This window comes from Marmota flaviventris, chromosome 17, assembly GCF_047511675.1.
Source record: "Marmota flaviventris isolate mMarFla1 chromosome 17, mMarFla1.hap1, whole genome shotgun sequence".
Classification (NCBI taxonomy): domain Eukaryota; kingdom Metazoa; phylum Chordata; class Mammalia; order Rodentia; family Sciuridae; genus Marmota; species Marmota flaviventris.
The window spans coordinates 19293249-19299248 of record NC_092514.1 but is presented as its reverse complement, the minus strand read 5'-3'; positions in this window follow the sequence as shown (position 1 = coordinate 19299248).

Below are 6000 nucleotides of genomic sequence, written 5' to 3'. Positions count from 1 at the left end.
CAAACCTAAGCAATAAAAAATACACAGATTTCCCTGCTTTCTTGGGTCTTCATTTCGGAAGGCTCTCCTGTCATGTCAAACTTATCTGAAATGCATTTTTATTCTTCTCTCTTGTTAATCTGTCTTCTGTTAGCGATAACTCAGCCGTAGATCCAGTGAGGGGTGAGAACAGCAGTCTTTCCAGCCCTACAGCTGAGACCTGGCATGCCTTCATTTCTGCTGCATGCTATTGGCAAAAGTGAGTCATAGGCCAGGCCAGACTGGAGGGTGGGTATATAAATTCCACATCCTCATGGGAGGAGCTATGAAGTCACATTACAAGGGACATGGACTTGGGGAGGAGGTGATGGATTGTTTCCCTGACTGCAGTCAATGCACTATACTGGGCCTTCATAAGACTTACCAAAGCTCTAACGTGAATTTGAATGTTTTTTGTGGCTGGTGTTGTTGTGTTGTAGTGGGCCCAAAAGTTGAATGGGTGGGTTCCTTTAGAGTCCCAAATGGCATGTGAAGCCAGTTGTGGCAAAGGCCTCTGGAAAATCCTGCAAAAAATCACAAAACGTGTCTGGTGACACCTTCTCTCCTTTCTGATTAAGCCTAGTGCTCAAAGGTTAGGCGGTTAAGTATTTATTGGGCATCCCCCCAAATGTGTCTGGCACAGGGTGCTGTGACGAACCACACAAACATGGTTCCTGACTTCAGCAGACAGAAAACACAAAGTTAAGTGATTGTGTGTGTGCTAAGTAAAGCAAGGAGCCTGATGTTTATTCAGCACTAATGCTCAGCAATTACCCTCTCAAATACAGGTAAGTACTGCATTTTTCCACCTACACCTCCACATTCTTCCTCTGTGCCTTTTCATGGGCTCCAGTGTGTTCTTTGGGTGCAGGAGTCTCCTGTCTCATCTTCATGACCACCCCCCCCAACAGCTCCCACTTGCCCAGTCTTGCTTGCCCCAAGTGTGAGTCCACTGTGACATTGGGCACTGCATCCCCCCAGTCTCTCTGCCATCACAGTGGGACTCATGCTACCTGGCCACTCCCTATAATATCACATTTTTCACAGGAGGCTCTTGAATGAGTTCAAAGTGTGCCACTGAAATGGGTACAGTGGCACACGCCTGTATCCAGCGGCCCAGGAGGTCAAAGCAGGAGGATCGCGAGTTCAAAGCCAGCCTCAGCAAAGGCGCACTAAGCAACTCAGTGAGACCCTGTCTCTAAATAAAATACAAAATAGGGTTGGGGATGTGGCTCAGTGGTCGAGTGCCCCTGAGTTCAATCCCCAGTACCACTCTCCCCCCCCCCAAAAAAAATGTGCCACTGTGGTGTAAGACTTATTTTGAGCTGAAGATATCTGAAAATCAATAGCTGCAGGAAGAAACTTCTATTGAACCCCCTTTATATTCCTAAGCCAAGCCTCTGCAAAGAATTTTAATTGTCATACATCTCCTGTGCAGGCATCACTCCACCGGTGAAGACTGACTCTTATCACTGAAAACAAGATGAGTCAGTGCAGACCACAAGTACCTAAAGAGACGTTTTAATAGAACTACCAGATCTGCCATGTATTAATCCTAAGGACAAGTCATTTGTTCTTCTGATGGGGCCCTCTGTCCTTCCCTTCCCATTATTTAGATGGCATATAAGCCACCAACTGTGGACACCTACCTGAATTCCATTTGTGTGCATGCATAATTAAATTTGTTTCTTCAGATTTAGTTTTCTTTTTCTTTTCTACTGATCTGTCTAATTTGCAGTTCCCCAAATAGGAATCTAAGATGGTCTAGAACAAGTTTTTATTCCCTAATTGAAAACTGCTTCAAGGAAGAGACTTTTTCCTTCTTACAGCCATATTTTCTAGACCTATCATGGGGTCTAGATGACAGTAAGGGCTCCATAAATATCACTGAATACCTGGATTACAATAGCAACTGGATGGATCCTTTTTTTTTTTTTTTAAGTTCTTAGCTTTTACAGAGGAAGGAAAGTGAGTGAAAGAATGATTGTTTCTGCTAATTTTCTCCAAATGCTTTAGAATACATCAGCTTCTAAGCGAACTACAGAGCTGCAGGCCAGATCCGGGCCAATGCCTCTTTTTTTAAAATATTTTTTTAGTTGTAGTTGGACACAATATCTTTATTTATCTTTATGTGATGCTGAGGATCGAACCCAGTGCCTTACACATGCGAGGCAGGCGCTCTACCACTGAGCTACAGCCCCAGCCTGCCAATGCCTCTTTTTGTAAATAAAGTCTTATGGGAGTATACGTGAACAATGCCCTATTGTTCATGTATACTCCAGGGCTCCTTTTATGCTACAATAGCAATTGTTCATGTATACTCCCATAAGAGGCCTTCTGCTCACCTCCCCTATCCATATATTCTTTTGAAGAAGATGTTTACAGACCCCTAATCTAAGCAGGGTCAGGAATCTTCATTCAGGCAACATTTCCTAAGTTACAATTCTCTTTCTTCCTTGGTTCTGCACTGAGAATACTAGGAAAAGTGCAATTCCTTTGCTTCAGTAATCGAGGGGCACATGATGCCATTTGAGGACCCAGCACACTTCCAGATTTTGAAAATTCCCTTCATAACATTTGCAGACAAATTACACACTGGTAATTCCCCACCAGAGAGCTGGGACAAGGTGAAACATCAAGAGAAACAAATCAAAGAATTTTTGTGCTTGAAACTGTGGGGAGAAAACAATGAAAGACACGGTGGAGGCAATTCTAGGTTTTAGGGCATCATTTAAAGGGTATAAGGGGAAACAGTAAAATGAAAGGGAAAAAGATGGAAGAAAAAAATGATTTAGAGAAACCAGTTGTAGGAGAAGTGTGGAGGTGAAGGTCCTGAGGCAGGGGAAGAGCTCAGAAGCCTGTAACTGCAGGTAGGGCACCTGAGTGTGTTAGGTGGATGCTACAGACAGTCAGTTGACGCTCAGCTGGGGTCAGCTTTCTAGTGTCTATGAAGACGCAGGTGTAGAGAAATATCTGTCTACCCCGGAGAAAAAAATCAGCTCGACGGTAATGATGGTGACCAATGCAGCTTCAGAGCAGGAGTCACCGGGGACTCAGGGAGAACAGGAGCATGTTCCTTCCAAAGAGCCCACAGATCACTGTGAGGGGACAGTGGGGCCAGTTTGGTCACATCTTCTCATTTTCTAAGAGAACCTAGAAATCTCTCCCTTAAAAGCTGGCTTAGCTTTTTAAGAATCATAATTCAGGGAAAACAGGTCACAACTCTGGGCCACACAGAAGGCACCAGAAGCACCAGTTTGAAAATCTTAACTATGAAGATACTAGTGGGTTGTATCCTGCAATCTTTTTTTTTTTTTTTTTTTTTTTACCAACTGAGCTAAACCCCTATCTCCCACCATGCACAAAACTCAACTCAAAGTGGTTCAAGGACCTAGGAATTAAATCAGAGACTCTGCATCTAATAGAAGAAAAAGTAGGCCCTAATCTTCATCGTGTGGGATTAGGCCCCCAACTTCCTTAATAAGATTCCTATAGCGCAAGAATTAAAAACCAAGAGTCAATAAATGGGATGGAATCAAACTAAAGTGTTTCTTCTCAGCAAAAGAAACAATCAGTGAGGTGAACGGAGAGCCTACATCCTAGGAGCAAATTTTTACCCCTCACACATCAGATAGAGCAATAATCCCTAGGGTATATAAAGAACTCAAAAAGCACACAAAAAAAGAAATAACCCAATCAACAAATGGGCCAAGGACCTGAACAGACACGTCTCAGAATATAATATACAATCAATCAACAAATATATGAAAAAATGTTCATCATCTCTAGCAATCACGAAATGCAAATCAAAAGTACTCTAAGATTTCATCTCATTCCAGTCAGAATGGCAGCTATTATGAAGACAAACAACAATAAGTGTTGGCGAGGATGTGGGGGAAAAGGCACACTCATACATTGCTGGTGGGACTGCAAATTGGTGCAGCCAATATGGAAAGCAGTATGGAGATTCCTTGGAAATCTGGGAATGGAACCACCATTTAACCCAGCTATCCCTCTCCTTGGACTATAACCAAAGGACTTAAAAACAGCATACTACAGGGACACAGCCACATCAATGTTTATAGCAACACAATTCACAATAGCTAAACTGTGGAACCAACCTAGATCCCCTTCAGTAGATGAATGGATAAAAAATGTGGCATATATACACAATGGAATATTACTCCACAATAAAAGAGAATAAAATCATGGCATTTGCAGATAGATGGATGACATTGGAGAAGATAAGTGAAGTTATCCAATCCCCAAAAAACAAATGTCGAATGTTTTCTCTGATATAAGGAAGCTGACTCATAGTGGGGTAGGGAGGGGGAGCATGGGAGGGATAAATGAATTATAGAAAGCACAGAAGGGTGGGAGAGAAAGGGAAGAGGCAGGAGATTAGCAAGGATGGTGGAATGTGATAGACATCATTATCCAAAGTACATGTATGAAGACACAAATTGGGGTCAACCTACTTTATATACAACCAGAGATATGAAAAAAATGTGCTGTATATGTGTAATAAGAATTGTAATACATTCTGCTGTCATTTATTTTTAAAATATCAATTAAAAAAGAAAAAAAATATTAGTAGAAAATATATTATTATGTAGGGCTCTCCTACACCGTTGATGAGACCATATCCTGGGACAGCCACTGTGGAAAACAACATGAGGATACTCAGAGTGTCAGAAATGAAGCTTCCATATCATCCAACAATCCCACTACTGGATGTGTATTCAAGAAAATAGAGTTAGTATGTCAAAAAGACTTCTGCATTTCCATGTTTATTGCAACACTGTTCGAATATCTAAGAAAAGGGCCCAATGTCAGTGTCCATCAATGAATGAATGCATAAAGAAAATGTGGTATATTCTGTATACACAATGGAATACTACTCAGTCACAAAAAGATTGAAATACTGTATTTGCAACAACTGGGATGAACCTGGAGGGTACTGTGTTAAACAAAGCCAGGCATTATTTTTGAATAAGCCAGGCACAGAAAGACGAATGCCACATGATCTCACTCACACGTGGAATCTAAAGCATCTGATCTCACAGAAGTTGAAAGTAGAATCGTGTCTAAGAGAGGCTGGGGAGGGGCGTAGGGATGGTGAGATGGAGGAGATTGATCAACAGGTGCAATATCACAGTTAAGATAAATAGGTTCCTGTCTTCTATTGCTCTATAGGATAACTATAATTAACAACAATGTTTTATGTATTTAAAATAGCCAGAAGAGGATTTCCAATGTTCTCACCACAAAGAAATGATAAATGCTGAATGGTGGGAGATAAGCTAATTACCATGATTGGTGATTATGTAATGTATACATGGATCAAAAATCACAACGTAAGGTGTACAACCATTGTACCAATTAAAAAATAGAAAAAGATTTATTTTATTTTATTTTTTAAAGAAAGAGAGAGAGAAAATTTTTTAATATTTATTTTCTAGTTTTCGGCGGACACATCATCTTTGTTTGTATGTGGTGCTGAGGATCGATCCCGGGCCACACGCATGCCAGGTGAGCGCACTACCGCTTGAGCCACATCCCCAGCCCCAAAAAAGATTTAATTATAATCTATAGAAGAAATATTTCTTAGAATTGTTCTTAGCAATTCACAGTGTTCCACAGCAGTGGTCATTCCTTGGGGTTGGGAGTCTGATAATTGTGGACATGGAGGATGTGATTTATTTTAAGGTATGGACTCTCTGGCTTGATTTTTCAAGGATGCAGGGACTGACAAAGTTATACTTTTTGCTCTACTCTAAATTCTCCTCCATTCCAACAGGCCCCTCTTCTGAATCTTCTTTTTGGTCCCAGCTGGATATCAGCTAATCAAGTTCAAAGACATTAGATGATAATGGCTTAACGCCTTCGTTTTCCAAGAGAGAGTTAAATTTTAAATGAAGACTCTAGGGTAGAAATTTCTTCTTGCTTATCTATCCTGTCTTCCCAAGAACAAGAGCATTA